This window comes from Aedes aegypti, chromosome 3 (genome assembly GCF_002204515.2).
Source record: "Aedes aegypti strain LVP_AGWG chromosome 3, AaegL5.0 Primary Assembly, whole genome shotgun sequence".
NCBI classification, from domain to species: domain Eukaryota; kingdom Metazoa; phylum Arthropoda; class Insecta; order Diptera; family Culicidae; genus Aedes; species Aedes aegypti.
Genome location: NC_035109.1, coordinates 150,420,207 through 150,437,779, shown reverse-complemented (window position 1 = coordinate 150,437,779; position 17,573 = coordinate 150,420,207). Strand labels below are relative to the sequence as shown.

Genomic DNA, 17,573 nt, shown 5'->3' with positions numbered 1-17,573 from the left:
GAGAAAAGGAAAGATGTAGTATAGTGTTGTGTCATGAGATAGAGTAGGCCATGCCCGAGAGATGTGACAGGAGGATTGGTGAATAATAAAGTATTGTGAATGAGTACTGCGTAATAAACTGTTGGTTTCTATACTCTGCTACAAACTATCACCATGCTAATTATTCGGGCCGTTTCGCTTATAACATATCTTAAGAAGTAAAGTTAGGTAGTTGAATGCATTAGTGTAAATAGCGCATAAGAAATTCTTTGTATATGAACGGTTTACAAACCTGATTGACGACAATGACTAAATTATTAAAAAAACAGAAGTTCTATTTCTTTCTTTTACTTTTCCATATCCGGCGTAAGCGCTACTGGTGATTTTGGCATATTTACAGCATTTAAACGACATATAAAAACAAATATTTCAAGTGTTTTTTTTGAAACGCAGATTCGTATCTGGATGAGGGGTAGAAAAAACGCTTTATCGGTATCACAATGTAGTATTTGTAATCACACACTGAATAATGTAGTTAGAATGCTGAAGCTATGAATAGCGCTTACTTCGATATGGCAAATATGGACAGAGTTGATACCCATTATTTCACAAATATACATATTTTCCTATGGGATCCCAGCTTCTAAACAGGTTGATGATCACCTGTTCTTCAGTTTTATCGCCTAAACGGTAAAAATACCATTTCGACGTCTATGGACGAATATTAGAGTAGGGTCGATGTACCAATAGCCGCATAGCTAAGAACAAATATTCATATAAAATCGAAAAATAACGCTAGCGTCATTATTTTTACAGAGATCGTTCCGACACACTGTGTTGACCGGTTGTCTTCGTTCACGCGTTCGAGTTAAACCAGGTGTTTTTCCGAGTTTTTCGCGGTTTTCGCGTTCGAAACGCGTGTGAATCTGTGGTTGCGGTGGTGAAACATAAGTGCGTAGTGAAGGTTTGGTGGAAATCGGTGTAATAACGGCCGTAAACGGCGAAAACAAGTGACACCCACGTGCTTCGAAACGGCAAAACAAATCGCCGTCAGCCGGCTCCCCGGCCGTTCTCATTCAGCATTCGGTGGTGCACAGTGTGCTTGAATTGTTTTTCACTGAAACAAAAAAAAAAAGTGTCGAAAGTTTGGGAAGTAAGTGGAATTGAGAAAGTGAGCGATTCTCATCAGGGCTTCACTACAGTAGTGTCCAGTAGTGTCTACAGTGCGGCACAAAATTTTGGGAACGCCTGGGCATCGCTTTCTACGACAGAGGAAAAAAGAAGGTAGGATCTTTCCTTTTACTTTTTCTATCGTCCATTTGGGGTAGGTAACGGGTGACCGTTGCCAGTGGAAGTTTCTTCCACATAAAACAACATGGCGGCCGCTAGTAGCGGCGACCCAGGGGGGTCCGCCAAACGTAGATTGCCAGAATTTATGGATCCCACGAACCAATTTGGCGAATTGACGTTCCTCCAGCTGTCTGGAAAGAACGGAACTCCACTTCCGATCAACCCGTACATTACCGGGAAATCGGTAGAGGCATGTGCCGGCGGTCCAATTGAGAGTGCGAAGACCGAAGCGCAGGGTACGAAGTACACTCTGCGAGTTCGGGACCCAGCCCAAGTTGCCAAATTGCTAAAGCTGACGAAGTTAATTGATGGAACCGAGGTAGAGGTTGTCCCTCACCCCAATCTGAACGTAAGTAGGTGTGTCATCTCGTGCTTTGACCTCATTCAGATGGAGGAAAAGGACATTTTGACGGAGATGATTAGCCAGAAGGTGATTCGTGTGCAGCGTATCACCAGAAATGAAGGTGGCAAAAGGGTCAATACACCGGCGCTGATCCTTACGTTCTGTAGGACCACGTACCCGGAATATATGAAAGTTGGCTTGCTCCGTGTCGCTACTCGCCCCTACTTTCCGAACCCGATGCTCTGCTACGGCTGCTTCAGCTACGGGCACACTCGTGTTCGTTGTCCTGGACCGCAACGCTGCGTCAATTGCTCGCAGAACTTCCACGGGGAAGAATGCGGTGAAGCCCCGTCGTGCCGTAACTGCAAGGGTGACCATCGGTCGACCAATCGCCAGTGCCCAGTGTTTAAAAAAGAGGTTGAAGTGATCAAGGTGAAAGTGAGTGAAAACCTGAGTTTCCCCGAAGCGAGAAAACGAGTGGAGCAACAATCAGGTAGTTACGCCCAAGTAGCCGCCCAACAAAGCGTGTTCGAAAAGAAGCTGAAGGAGCTGGAAGCGGCCATGCTCCAAAAAGATAAGAAAATCGCCCGGTTACTGGAAGACAATAAAAAGAAAGAGGAGAGGATCGAGCAGATGATGGCTTTCATCAAGCAGGTCAAGCAGCAGTCTAACCCAGAAAGAGTGCATCATGTGAGCGAAACCGTCGTCGTTGAGAAGCCCCGCCACAGCCGAGAGCAACGAGTGGCCCAGTCGACGGCTGGCCCGATGACACGCTCAAGGAACAACTCCCCGGCCGTTCAGGAGACCAAGCGCGGAAGACCTCCGAAATTCGTCTACCCCAAACCAGCCACCTCGCCAGATACCAGCCCGCCCCCGAAGAAGACCGCACCCACTACCCATGACCTGACTCAGATGGAGTATTCCGGCGAAGAGTCTGAGGTATCGGAGACACCCCCTAACCAGCGTCTTCGATAATCCCACTCTTGAACAACGTTCGGAAAACAACGACGACCCTCGCACGAACACGGACAACGAGACTTTTCGGTTCGGAAGTAGGGAAAGTGTAGTACCTCTTCCGACGCAAGTACGGCAGGCTGAAGGAGTCATCCGGGACGTCTTACCCCAACCCGTTGATGACGAGTTCACCTCCGTAGCCGACGGATCCAACGACTATACCACGACACTACAAACTCAAACGGCACCAACATCAAGCAACAGCATCGAAACCAACAACGAGAACACCGACGATACTACACAAAGTCTTTCCCCAGTGCCAGCTATTGCCGGTGTTTCTGGAAGCAGTCGTGTAGTAGTTTCGGCAATGGCTGGCACTGTGGGGCAAGACGTCCCACAGGTCAGTCCTATCTATTATCAACCGCAAACAGGTACTGCCGCGCCTGTTATCTTTTCAGATCCCAACCAAACGACACCAACCGTAGCAACACCTGATCAGTCTACTCCAACATCAACCAATCGCCTCGCCATCAACAACCACCCCGAAGAAACTACACAAAGTCCTTCCCCAGTGCCGGCTATTGCCGGTGTTTCTGGAAGCAATCGTGTAGTAGTTTCGGCAATGGCTGGCACTGTGGGACAAGACGTCCCACAGGTCAGTTCTCGATTTTCCCTACCACAAACTGGTACTGCCGCGTCTGCAATATTTTCAGACACCCACCAAACTACACCAACCGCTGCAAATCCCAATCGACATCAACCAGCACCAACCAACAACCTCGTTTTCAACAACCACCTCACCGACGATACTACACAAAGTCTTTCCCCAGTGCCGGCTGTTGCCGGTGTTTCTGGAAGCAATCGTGTAGTAGTTTCGGCAATGGCTGGCACTGTGGGACAAGACGTCCCACAGGTCAGTCTTTTTAAATTCCCATCTCAAACGGTTGCTGCTGCGCCTGATTATCTTTCAGGGTACGCCGCATCAACACCATCTCCCGGAGAAGGCCCTTCGAGAGTTCATCGCAGAAACATTACACAAAGCGCTTCCCCGGTGCCGGCTGTTGTCGGTATTGGCAGAACTAGTGTAATGGTTTCGACAGCAGCTGGCAATGTGGGACAAAGCGTCCCACAGGCAAGTGACAGTTTGGTTCCTTCGTCGTTAAGATCGGGAGTGTAATTTCAAAAACGCGAAATTAAACCTTTCGTCTGATTCGTTTCGTTTGTTCTGAGGGGCGGCGAGTTTTATGGGGTCGTGCGATATTAAATAGAAATTGCCATGTGATTGGGTGATACAAAACGTAGGGCAGTTGTCTTCTTAACCTAGGGGTGGTTGATGTACAAAATTAATATAAACAAAGTGAACGACTAGAATCAATTTCTTCTTCAGGGCGCGCCTGCTGCGGTGCGTCGGAGTGATGAATTATTCGGTATGTTTTGTAGATTTTCTGGCCTACTGCGGGTCCATGTTGATTCTTTCGCTAGAGTGCTTCCAAACTGCTAATTGATTTTACTATAAGGCACTTTAGAAGGTCTATACTAAAAGGGATATGAAGAAAATATTGTTTTGGTTAATCTCTACGGCGACGTACAAAATTAAGTTTGTAGTTAGTTGCCACTCAACGTCGAAGCAAGCTGATGCTAATAACTCACCATGGTATCAAGAGAACCCAGACCAAAGAGAATGATTGCACTTCCTAGTGAATTGACTGGCCAAGGGCTGCTTAGATAAGGTGTTAAATGGGTTTTTTCACACGTCCAAACAGAAAGCGAGTTCGTGCGATACCTTCTCATTTGTCGCTTGCGTAGCTCAAAATGTCAATGTACAATGAAAGAGATTCACACTTCTCAAACCCAACGGGCAAAACGGCTACGGGCCTACGACACCAGCGAATGATGATGGAAAGAATAAAAACGAAAATAATGGCATTGTTATTAAACGTCCATCAACCAATTAAGAGCGCTTAAGGTTTACGAGGTTAAGGTCTGTCACCGTCAAACCGGAAAAGGAGATCGAAAGCGCAACTTACTCCTCCGACGAACGACTTCTTTGGCGCACGAATGCCTCGGTTCTCGGCATTAATGATAATGGTCTCGGCCAGACTCTTGACTTCTTTGGCTTCCGGAGTTGTTTTTGCGATGGGGAATTTCACTTTGTCCTAAAAACAAGTTATTTTAGTTATTTTGTAATTTTGTGCACAAGATACAACAAGTAGATCTTACCTCGCTTCCGCTGCTATCGCTGTCTCCTGGGAATTTACGGTTGAGAGGGTGAATCTCGTATCCCAGCTTCGAGTATGACCCTTTGACAGGTCGTTCAGTTCTTGTGCAAGCTTCGTCGAGCCACCCCTGTATTATTGTGAGTCGGGTGCAGCTGCAGCTGACTGATTTGAGCCTGCTTCGATTGAAGTTCCTCAGTGAGGTGCTTGATTCGCTCTTCATCACAATTCCTCAGAGTCAACAGCTCTCGATGCGACATTCTAGAGTCTCGACCTCTTCTCGCAGCTCGCTGTTGGTCACTTCGATGTGATTCAGCTCTGGTGGCACTGAGCAGCTTACACGCATATGTCCCACCTCAGATTTGTGATTCTCTCGGCTTCTTGGAGGAGTGATGATGGATAAGGTGAGCTCTTCTCCAGCGACGATCTTGCGCTTCTCCCGTTCGATGTTCCTCGCGCACGGTTCCTTTGAGGTAGTTCTGCAGCTTCCGGTATTCGTCCTTCAGTGGTGTATTCTTCTAGAGCACAGCGTGCTTGGCAACCAGATCTTTGTTTTCTTTGTTGAGTTTGGATACTCGGTTCTTGAGACTGTTTTCAGCCTCTTCCAAGTGAGATATCCTCTCGTGAGCATACTCACTGTCCTTGCTCAATCGCTCTCTAACTGAGCGATTTTTGATTTGAGATTCGATTCCACCGTCTCCACTTGGAGATCTTGTCTTTGTACTCTTTCTCCATTGGGCCCAGAGATTGTCTGCATTCTCCAGGGTTTCATTGTAAGCTCGATTCAACTCGGCTATGTTCTGGGTGAGCTCCTTCTCACGGTTCATCAGATCGTTCAGTCTCATTTGTAAATCTCGTTTGTCGATTCGTAGTATTCGATATGCTCCGGTGGGATGGAGTTGATGGCGTACTGCTTCCGGGTAGCTGCCATCTGCTCTTGCAACTGCCAACTGTTGAACATCAACAGTACGGAATAAACGCTAGTATCAGATCGATGCGATCATTTAGTTCGTTTTCTGTTTCCTCAAGAACGAATATCCTTTCCTCACATTTATGCACTAACTCTTCGAGATTTATCACGCTGTCTCTGGCGTCTTGGTACTGTGATTGATACGAGCTCTTTGACATTTCGAGCTCCGTATTCCTCTGGCTCATCATCTCGTAGTCCACTTCCATGCGCTGTAACCGTAGCCTAGTGTCATTTTCGATCTCTTCCAGTTCACATCTCTCCTCTTCCAGTCTCTCGTTTTCGTCTTCAAGCTTGTTCAGCTTCTCACTCAGCTGATCGATCCAACTTTCCAATTGGATTTCTCCGCTGCAATCTATCCGCTAGATGCCGCAATTGCTGATCACCGCTGCTCTCATAAACCTTAACCTTATTCTCCAGTTGCTCCATACGATTTACATAGTACTGCAGTCTTCTTTGTTCGCAAGATTCCGCTGGTAGCGAAAGGCTCACTCCTACTGGATTCTTACCGTTCCGTTTATCGACACTCCTCGATTTTCTCGCGAATTTGTTCAGCTTCTCAATTTCCGCACAAAGCTCCCGCGTTGGTTTTCTCCAGACAAGGGAAATCTTCCACCTCCGTCTGAGTCCCCACGCAGCTGACCATCATTTCGTCCACAAACACTCCACTTTCCTGCAGGCTGGTCGAACCCCACTTGGCCGACTTCTTCATACCGCCAAAAGTCTCCGCAATCGATGCGATCGAGATACTCTTCGGTTCACTGCTGGTTGTCATTGAGGCTGAGTTGTTGGCATTGCTGCTGAAAGGCTGCACCGTCGCAACCATCTTGCCTTGTTGACTCTTGAACGGTGTCGATGTTGCCGTCAGGGACTTTGGGGGATGACTCTCCGGGAAGCTATAGTTGCTGAACTTCTGTATTGAGATGTTGTTAGAAAATGTTTGTTTCTGGGAATTTGTGTTTCTCTTACCACCGGGAGCTCCAGGCTCATGTCGTCGCTCGCAATCTCGTGATCCTGCGACAGGGCTTCCAAGTTGTTCAACAGCGACAGGATCTGCAGTAGGCACATTTTGTCCTCCTCGTCGTAACATGCCCGCTTGGTCATGGTCGCAATGCGCTTCCGCATCATTCCGTCGGGATTTGGTCCAGCAGCGAGAGGTCACAACAGGGCGAAGGAACTCCGCTGGTTTGTTGATCTTCCAGGTGGTGATGGCTGTTGGGCGATGTGACGCCCGAATCCGACCGTTCGAATGGTGCATGATCAAATCGTCGTGCTCTTTGTCTGTGTCGGTCCATACGTCCTTTGTGGTGCTACCGTTGATGCTGGTGCTGCCGACCGTTGGGCTGGAATTACTGCGGAGTGACCACTGTAAGGGAGAAACAGATGTTGGAAAGTGTCTCGGTTAGCATTAAACGGAATTACAAATGAGCGAGGGATGGGCGTCGGAATCGAGCGGTATCTAACCACCTGTGTTTGTACGTATTTCAAAAGCGAAAACAATTAATCATGGATGCATTTGAAAGTGCGATCCAAGTGGACATTAATGACAGTGAGATCGAGCACTTTGCTGCGATTAAATGATAATTTGACGATTGCTTCAGCTTATAAAGGTGTTACAATCAATGTGGTATTTTGTAATCATTGTGACTGAAAAGAAAAATAGTTCAAAACCTTACAAATGTTGTTGTAATAGAAATTGACGAATGTTCTTTGCAAGACTAGACTTTTACGATTAAGTGAAACCGTGTTCTCAAAGCAAGTGTCGGTTGTCTAATGATACTATTTCAAGCAAATTTGGCCATTGTTCATAAAATGTATCATTACCCTAATAAGAAACACCTCTCTCAGAACAACTTCTCAATCTTCAAAGTGAATTGCACCCCATTCAGAACTGGCCTTGAGCATTGACTCTGCATTCTGTTGGCACCACTTTTCATCAACACGAGCCATGTACCACCAATCTACACAAAATCGAAAGAAACCTCAAACATGCCTGAGAGAAAACCAATCCAGTTGAATAAAGCACAAAGGTCACTGAGCTAATTGCAGCCACTGCTCCGAGCGTCAAATTGGTTCCGGTGCAACATGGATTTCAATGGTAGCCAAATTCACTTGCCAACATGAGAGGCGAACAGCAACAACAACAACGTGTAAACACATTTTCGGTTTTCCGAAGCACTTTTCACCCTCCGGCCGAAAATGGAGCCAGGTATGAATTATGGAATTGTAAAAGTGCGTGCTTGTTGATAAGTAGCAATGTGCTTGTGGCTACTTCCGCCGGTCGGAATTTAATGTAGCACAACCATATCAGCAGGCGGTACATTTGGCCACCGCGCCATTTGTACGGTGAACACCTTCTTCGGCCGAAGACGTTTGAAATCTTCACCGGCCCAGAAATAACGACGCGCGCAGGCAAACGAATTGTGAAACGTAAATCTTTCAAACAGTGCAGCAGACTGGTTCAATTGTATATACGTTATATACTGTTTCTTCAGATACTATATTTTATATTATTCCACACATGTTTCTATGTATAAAAATAATAGTTTACCTTGAACAAGATTCGTAACGTAAATATATGGTCATGTTTTGTACAGTATGAACATGCGTGTCACGTTTGGAGTTTCGTAATCTTTTATTATTATTATTTTTTGCCAAACAGAGTTCTCATATAGTTACATGAAAAATCCTATCAAAGAAGAAATTTATAATATCATTAAATAGCTGCCTAGACGGTCCAATTGCGTTCTATATTTTATCAAACATAAATTCTATTATCAAGAAAACATAAGAGTATAGTGACAGATGTTGGCATAATTCTGGAACCATTTTGATCACTCTGCTCCGACACTATGGTTTTCGATGTTCATAGTTGATTTTGAGCTGATGATCAGCATCCTTAACTTCCTTTCAAGTGAAAATGAGTGGTTTTCACATGCTCACTCTCTTGACCATCACTTCTATGTGGCTAGAGGAAAATAAACGAATTAGGGAATTCGTCGGACACTAGCCTACGACACTTTTGGACACGTGTGGGAGAGCTTCGCTAACGGACAAATTTGGTTTGACCGACAAAACTGGCAAGAACTTGATTCTTGGACGTGAAATTTTGAAAGAGAGAGTGTGGATCGCGCTCTTCATTTTTCGATGTTTTTTTTCGACTGAATTATGGTGTACCTTCTGTTTTTCAACTATGTAGCTTTAACAAAAGTGTGTGTTCAATAGCGAAATTACAAAAGGAAACAAGGTAAGTGTACGTAGTTAAGGTAAGTGTGTTCAAACAAATGATTGTGTGTTTCATTTCTAATTAATATAAAGTTTGGTTTAAGATATTTACAGATATTGCAACAACCATCATCCTTTTCAACCAACCACCACTTGCTTGTTGATAGTAATAGAGATACATCATTCTCCCCCTCTGGTAGATATTTCCATCTCCTTGATTGGTAGAACGGTAACCTCTGTGATAGTCCACTTGTAGAGCCCTATGATGCGCCAAAGGGGCACTGTAGCGGAGGGTAGTTGTCTTGCATTAATAGTACCAGTTGACTCTTCCGAACATCTACGGATGGACGTCTCCACTTGCTACGATGTAACTGGCTGACGTATTCCCGCGACCAACAGCGCCACAGATCCAAGCGCCAGACCAAGCGTTGCATCTCCTTCAAACCGGTGATGCGATTAGGCGAATCCTGAAGCAAAGAGGCTCTCCAATCAGGAAATGCTCTGGTGCAAGGGCGAACAGATCATCAGGAGAATCGGAAATAGGACGAGGAGACGGGAGTTCAGGACAGATTCAATCAGGGCTATGACAGTTAGGAGCTGGTACATGGAGAAAGCCTTATGTCCGAAATGTTATGAAAGTGATACTTAAATTGTTTCACTCCAGCTTCCCAAATGCCTTCTTTTTCCGGAGCAGTAATCGCCCCATTCCGGTGACTTGAACTGCAGCTGGAACTCCTTTCGAAGTTGCCGGAGCTCGCGATCTACACCGACGAACGTAGTCGCGTTGTCGCTATGTAACTCGAAAAGCGATGCAAGCGGCGGACGACAGAGCCGGAACAACTTCGAGGTGCTCGGCCTTCACCACCCGACAGACGAACAACGCAACGTACCTTTCCCAATTATCCCCAGATGAACGAAAAACGCCCACAGTAATCCATTCCAGGGTAAGTACCAAGATGATTTGAGGCGAACTGATGGCAACGGTGACATAATCTGACTAGCGGGTGTTGGTTGCATCGAAAACAGGTGACGCTTTGACGACCAACCTTACGAGCCAAGTCTCTACCCCGAAGTGGCCAAAAGCGTTGAAGAATTGTAGCGAGTATTAGCGGAGGTCCATCGTGAAGAGTCTGCAGATGGACGCACGTTGCAATCAACCAGCTAAGTTCATGGTTAGCTGGTAACAGAATCGGATGACGTGTATCGAAAGGGGCATCCAGCTTCTTCAGCCGTCTATCAATCCGAAGAAGTCCGAATCCGTCCTTGGAAATATTGAGATTTTTGAGCGACGATTTCGATGCGATAAATAACGTACTGTCTGACTCGTTGCGGCTATACAAGCGTATTTCTGTCGGGAATTCCTGGCGCTGTGGAAGACGACCCATTGGCTTGCGAAATCCACCAATTCACTGTTCACGAAGAGATGCGACACGAAACTGCCCAAGTTGATCGACGAGACGATGTAGACACAGCATCTATAGCCTTTCTGTGAGGCGTCGCAAGAAACAGCAGATTGAATATTTGTGTTGGGTGTTCCACAGTACCCTCCTCGGGACAACCAGCTGTTGAAGCTGTTTGATATCAGCACGGGTAATTTCTCCACAAGGTTGCTGACTCTTCTGCAAGCTCATAATCCCACGGCAAGTTAGCTGCCCAGAGAAATTGAATGAACATTTTGGCGTTAACGACCGCTGGTCCAAGCAGTCAGAGTAGATCGAAGAGTTGGGACATCTCTGAGACGACAATCCCTTTAGTCACGACGGAAGATCTGGTAGAGTAGGGACCTTGAACTTGAAAACATCCCGCGGGGGGAGCCATAACACCCCAAGGTTATAAAGTTTCCCAAAGCTCTTCAGGAACGTGGAAAAGAACTGTTCAGTAGTTCGAAGCCCACTTACGGAGTACGATACCGGCGGATTTCATCATCTCGCTAAGGGGTGGTCCATTAATTACGTAAGGGTTTATGGGGGGAGGGGGGTTGAAGATTTCTTACGCGCTATATAAATTATTTTTGGTTTTCATACAAAAAATCTACCATGGGGGGAGGGGGGGTTTGAAAAACCGCTAAAATTGTCTACGTAATTAATGGACAGTCCCTAAGCTGCTTGCAAATTTCAGCCATCGTGTCGTGGTCGTCGTGTCTGGTAATAACGTCGTTGTGAAAGCCGAATACAATCGAAAAGGAAGCACCCAAGTGGATGCTGTGGAACGTCTACCTCCACGCTGGTCAGCAATCGAAAGAGGAGGAATGAGCGTTGTCTGTTTGGATAACAATATTAGTGTGGCACTCTTAGGGCCCAGATAGCCGTAGCGCTAAACGCATAGCTATTTAGCTTGACCATGCTGAGGGTCGTGGGTTCGAATCCCGCTGGTCGAGGATCTTTTCGTAAAGGAATTTTCTCGATTCCAGGGCCTAGAGTATCTTCGTACCTGCCACACGATATACACATGTAAAAATGGTCAATTGGCAAAGAAACTCTCAGTTATATAACTGTGGAAGTGCTCATAAGAACACTAAGCTGAGAAGCAGGCCTTGTCCAGTTGGGACGTAACACCAGAAAGAAGAAGATTAGTGTGGCACTCACAGCCTACTGCGATGCCGACTGGGTTGCTAGTTGCTAGAGAAACGGAATGTTCAGCTCAGTACTCACTATGCAAGTTCCTACTTAATCATACCCTGAGACGAGACTTGTGGAGACGATCTTCTTTTTTCTGCGATTGCTGAGTTTTTTTCTTATTCCACTCAGTGTTTACATCAATCTGGTGCAAGCCGTTCAAGCTCTCACATAACCATCTCAGCTAAGAACTATTGCATTTGTATCACACCGAAGCATTAACAGAATTTATGTGAAATTTAATGCCGACAAATGTAGCAGACATTATAAATAACTAGTCTTGCGTTTAGATTTATTAGCAACTTTGGAAAAACTGCTCCGCTGACTGTGGTTTTTAATGATAGTTTATTTTGAATACAATACTTTTCACTTTTTCAGCCATAAAAACGACGGGCTGCATTTGACGTTTCGTGACAGCGGAATCTGGGCTGCATATGACGTTGATATTTTTCCTCTTCACGAGTTCTCTCAGATCATACCCACACAGTCGTCTACGCAGCCATGATCTTCATCGTTGGCTTACTGGATTAAGATTCGGGCAACATGAAACGGCAAACTCGCAAGACCGTAGGTGTGTGGTACTGAATGAACATTGTCATAGATCTTGTCTTCCAACCCTGTTTTGATGGCTGACAATAAGGCTATCCATGAGGACTTTTCATGATAGGACTGACAGCTAAAAGTGTGCATGTAACCGAAACAGATGGGTAAACAAAGCATGCGAGTGTTAACAGAGCTTAGCATTTTCCTTTGTTATCGAACGGTCACTCATGGTAAACAAAAAACCAGCTGATCGCAGCTGTCTCATGGATTGCCTTATCAAAAGCCTGTTGAAAGAACTTCGAGAATGTAGCATCGGATTGGACATAAACAATCGAGTAGGCATTTAGTAATGTTTAGCGAGATTTGTTGGAACTTACGGTCATCTGGTTGAACTCAAATCTGCTGGAAAATTTTCTCTGCGTCGGTTTTTATGGCACCGATAAGAGTGCTGAAAAGTAGCACTTTTCAGTACTGCTTGTTTCGATAGGAAAAGTCTAGGAAAGGACGTGACAGCTCAACTAAGACTGCCCAGTTGTTTTTCAGTCGATAACCTTGACGATACAAAGCCAGTGTTACCAGTATTCTTTTTAAGCAAATCTTATGGACAAATTCGAATATCAAACTTCATAAATTTGGTTGTTTCTTGCACGCTTCATTCATTTAGTGCAGTAGAAGATGCCATCTGTTTCTGAAATCAGGGTTATAATCAATACTGGCGTTATTTTTTAGAGATACTTGACACAGATTCCGTTATTGCTCTCAAATAAGTATTTTTTATTTATTTTAGTATTGCAGTATTTGGAACAAAGAGATTCCATGAATTTTTTTTCGAACTTATGATGAAAACTTAATTTATGATCTAGCTGGCAACAAAGTGCCCTGTTGCAATCCAACTAAACGTTGTGAAAGTAGGCCTTTGCCAAAACGACCAATGAGAAGTGGTCTTTTTTGACAGGCAATTGGTTTCGTTTTTGTACTTTGACCTGACACGCCTTGTCTTAGGGAAAAGTAGGCCGTTGTGTTGTTCAAGTTTTCAATGAAAAGTTGATTGATTTGCAACGGAATTGCAAAAACACTATTATGGATCAATTTTATTATTATGGATCAAATTGTGACATATTATGGATCAGTGTGCAAAATCATGAAATTTCACACTTAATGCTTTGTATTGAATGATTTCTAAATCCATCCACTGCATAGGGATCATTCAAATATTACGTAACGCAATAGGGGGAGGGAGGGGGTCTTCCATAGTGTTACGATCCATATAAAAATGTTAATTTTTTCCATACAAAAGCAGTTACGTGGAGGGTGTCTAAAATTGGTAAATTTTGCGTTACGTAATATTTGAATCATCTCATACAAAACGTCTACTATTTGAATGAAGTGTACAGATTTTGAGCTTGTACGGATTTTGGTCCGCCACTGTAATTGTCATTATTTTAAAGCATATTTGATCTCTAAATAAGTTGCTGTTTAGATTTTATATGTTTTGTAGATTTGTTTTGATGGTCACTGTAGTAATAATTGCATAAATAAATTTCAAATCAATGCTTCAAATGGCAGAATCTACTTTTTTTAAGTGATCCATAATTGTGGCATACAATCAGTTCCTGAGTCATATTTTGGATCACAATATGGAACCGCTTATATTCAGTTTTCAGAATCAACAATCAAGAAAAAGTTTTTCAAAGATAAAGACAAAGATTAAAGATCAAACTGAATTTGAGCGAACGAAATGATTGCATATACTATGTTATATTTTCTCAATGATAAAATTTAATCTTATCACCTGTGGGAGCTAAAAAATGCAGACGGAATTTTTTACAGATAACAACAATCTTAGGATAGCTTTTGTTGGTATTAACTTAACTTTTGTCATAAACACAATTATATTTGAATGTTATGCTTATCATTACAAATGATAGAGAACAAGAGTATAACTTAGTAAACATATGATTTGAGTGAGCTATTCAATGTACAACAGTAAAGTGATCCATATCTGTGGGTGATCCAATTAGGTAGGCCAAATTCTCATTAAAATCTTACAATGCTAGATGTATGTTGATTGACATTCAAACACTTAGAGAGCGTCGTGGATATGCAATGATTTCATTTATAAACGTACTGTTTCTCATTAAAATGATTCACCAGAATTGTTGTCTAAACTATTTCATCGAGAACTATTTGCAATCAACTATTGTAGTATAGTGTTGTGTCATGAGATAGAGTAGGCCATGCCCGAGAGATGTGACAGGAGGATTGGTGATAATAAAGTATTGTGAATGAGTACTGCGTAATAAACTGTTGGTTTCTATACTCTGCTACATTGGCGCAAAGATTAAAAAAAGTGTTCCTCGATTTACTTTCATGCGGAAATTGTTGATGAAAGTGCAGGAAACGATGGTAAAAGTGTATACAGTACTACGGAAAGATGTATCCTAATTTAAAGAACAATCAAGAGGACGGTTTTATGGAGAAGAAGGATCAAGCTATGATCGAGTTTAAGTTTTATATCCCGGTTTAAATGGTTCAAAGATCGAACCAAGTGAATCTACAGTTTTGATTAGTTGGAGAGAAGCGTAAGGATTCTGGTAAGATAATGTCAATACAATATGAAGAGAAAATCGTGACAGTACGGAATAACAGAAAAACGATTCAAATTTAACTAAAAAGAAACATCGTGACGTTGTATGAGAGCCAACTGACAACGAGTTAATTGTGTGAATTGTGTGTCGTTAAAACTTGTTATTTGTACGTTATCAAAACATGCTAGATACTTTTTGTTTGACAGCATGTGTAAAGAAAATACAGTGTTTATAGTTGCTACGTACTGGATTAGTCAGAGCTACTTTGATCTAATTTTGTAAAAAAAAAGTAATTCATAAAATTGTTCCTGGAACAATATTAGTCATATTGAATTTTCCATACGGTATTGACTGTTTAAAATCATTCCGAAATACCAACAGTACAACAACAAAATAGTACAGAAAATAACTTCTCTAATATTTATCTCGTACTACTAACAGCCCAACGGGATATCGAAATTAGCATTCCAATGGTTGAACGTTCTACGCTCAGTTTACAATTGACGCAAATTGTCACAAATTTCTTGAAAATAGGATAACTAATCAGAGAAGTAATGGTTTTAATTCTTAAGTAATGAGGAGTGATGAAGCATAGTGTGTTTATAGTGTTTTCTGTGCTTCAAATTCTTGATTTTACTACTTTGGCAAGGAGCTATTTTAGCTGACTGTCCTTTTATTACAAGCACATGAAAAAAATCTATAGATAGTGATCTGATTACTTTAATGATCGAACTTGCGATGAATTTAATAACAATTGTATATTTATATAAACTTTTATATCTTTTAATTTTGAATAAATGTAAACATTATTATCCTTATGGAGAAACATGTACTTTATTTAGTAAAAAAAGTATTCATTAGATTTGATATTACTATTGGGTTGAAACTACTGTGCCGTACTACGATGTGTTGCTCATAATGTGATGAATTCACTATTTAAAAAGATGTAAGAAAATTAGAACTGCATATGAATAAAATCTTAATGCTTCAAAAGTAATTTAAATACCGTCTTCTGAAGAAAAAAAAAGGACGCGAGGTTTGATAAAAATGATCTGTTATCCAGCAAGATTTTCATTGACGATATTTAATTAGTAATTTTAAACTAGTGGTCATCCTAAATTGATTGAATGGATGCTAAATTGCATAATTATAAAGTTGTGTATGAAAAGTCTATACTTTTTGGGCATATTTTATTATCGTGCGTGTCATACATTATCCATATTTATGCAATAGCAGACAAATAGAGCACTGCACTTGCCTAATAAATGAATGTCATTAAGTTGAAGAGACAGATCAAAATTAATTGGGAATGCAGAATCACAAATAAGAGTACACAGTAAATCGACTTGTTTGTGATATATTGATAATAATAATTTGTAAATGTCATGGATTAAAAGGTTTGTAGTCTAACGGACAGATCTTAAATCTTTTATCTTAAATCAAACATTTCAGTTTTTAGGTTTAGTTTTCCTCAGGTATCTGTAGTTTTTGGACTTATAAAATATAAATTTTCTGGAAAGTGGAATAAATGTTTAAGTTTATTTATTTATTTATTTATTGCCCAATGATGTACAAGCGGAACAAACATTGTATTCTAATGAATTTATGCAAACACATATGTTAAACAAAATTAAATATTAAATCTGAAGAGAAAATACAGTGATTCACGGCAGATAAGTCGGATTTAAATGAACAATCTCAAGTTGTTCAAAGGAACTATGAAGACAGAGTAGAAAAAGAACATTCGTCCATTTTTAGAATGAAATGAAGGATATATATAGAACAGTCTACCACTAGAATAATCAACAAGTAAATTTGGTAAATCCATAGTTTTGGATAGATAAGCGTAGTTCCAGAACCTTGTTGATAAGTAGAGAGTAAAGGGAATACATCAAGTAATTCCGGTCTACTTCTCCGTAAGAAACGAGAGAGATAGAAAACCTGGTCCGTTTCTGTAACAAGAACGAAGGGAGATTGTGGAAATTCGGCCATTTCTGAAATAAATGAAGGAGTAACACAAATCGTCCGGTCCGTCTTAGAAAAAAGTAGAGAGTAAAGAGAACATTAAAAATGATTCTGGTCTACTTCTCCATAAGAAATGAAGAGGATAAAATAATCCTGGTCCATTTCTGTAAAAAGAACGTAGGGATGTCGTTGAAATTCGGACCTGTTCAAAAGATGACAGAAGGAATAAAACGAGTCATCCGGTCCGTTTCTAGAAAAACACATTTGTGTGGTAGAGAACGTGGCTCTCAATTAAAATATTATTGGTTCAAATCCTGACGGATATGCAAAGGAAACAAAATGTTTCAGTCTGTTCTATGAAAGACCAGATGTAGGAGATCCATCTCAGTCCATTTGGCAATCCAGTCTACTATGAGATGTAGGAAGAATGTCTTCGTCCATCTATGGTAAAGGGATGTGCAATGAAAACAAAAGGTTTCATTATACAATAGAAAAGTCCATTGTAGGTGGCTTGCCTTGGTTCATTTGAAAGTCCAGTATACCACGAAATGAATGAAACTCTTAGTTTTGCAATTTTTAGAAAAAAAAAACCTTGTGATCCTATGGTAGTAGAACTACAGCCACATCCACTATGTCTTTTAACATCATATTTATATCTTTAAATTGTTTTTCTTTAGTTCCTGAAGTTGAATGGAGCCTGAAATGTTTAACTTCAATTGAAAGGAATATCATAATATTCAAGAAAGAATAATGGACGAACGCTCAAGAAAGAATCATGACAGATTGAAGGAAACGTTTGTTTGGTAATATTGATGGTGAATACAAAAA

At 41.9% G+C, this 17,573-nt stretch overlaps 1 protein-coding gene and 1 pseudogene across 1 annotated transcript in view; both read right to left on the bottom strand.

Moving 5' to 3' along the window:
- Positions 1 to 4,103: 4,103 nt before the first annotated feature.
- Positions 4,104 to 17,573, bottom strand: part of LOC5579248 (putative leucine-rich repeat-containing protein DDB_G0290503) — a 526,898-nt gene continuing 513,428 nt past the window's right edge. The window contains exon 13 of the transcript XR_002501243.1: positions 4,104 to 4,157. The gene's annotated coding sequence lies outside the window, so the exon portion shown is untranslated. The remainder of the gene's footprint in view (positions 4,158 to 17,573) is intronic.
- On the bottom strand, positions 4,571 to 7,759 carry LOC110678119 (annotated as a pseudogene).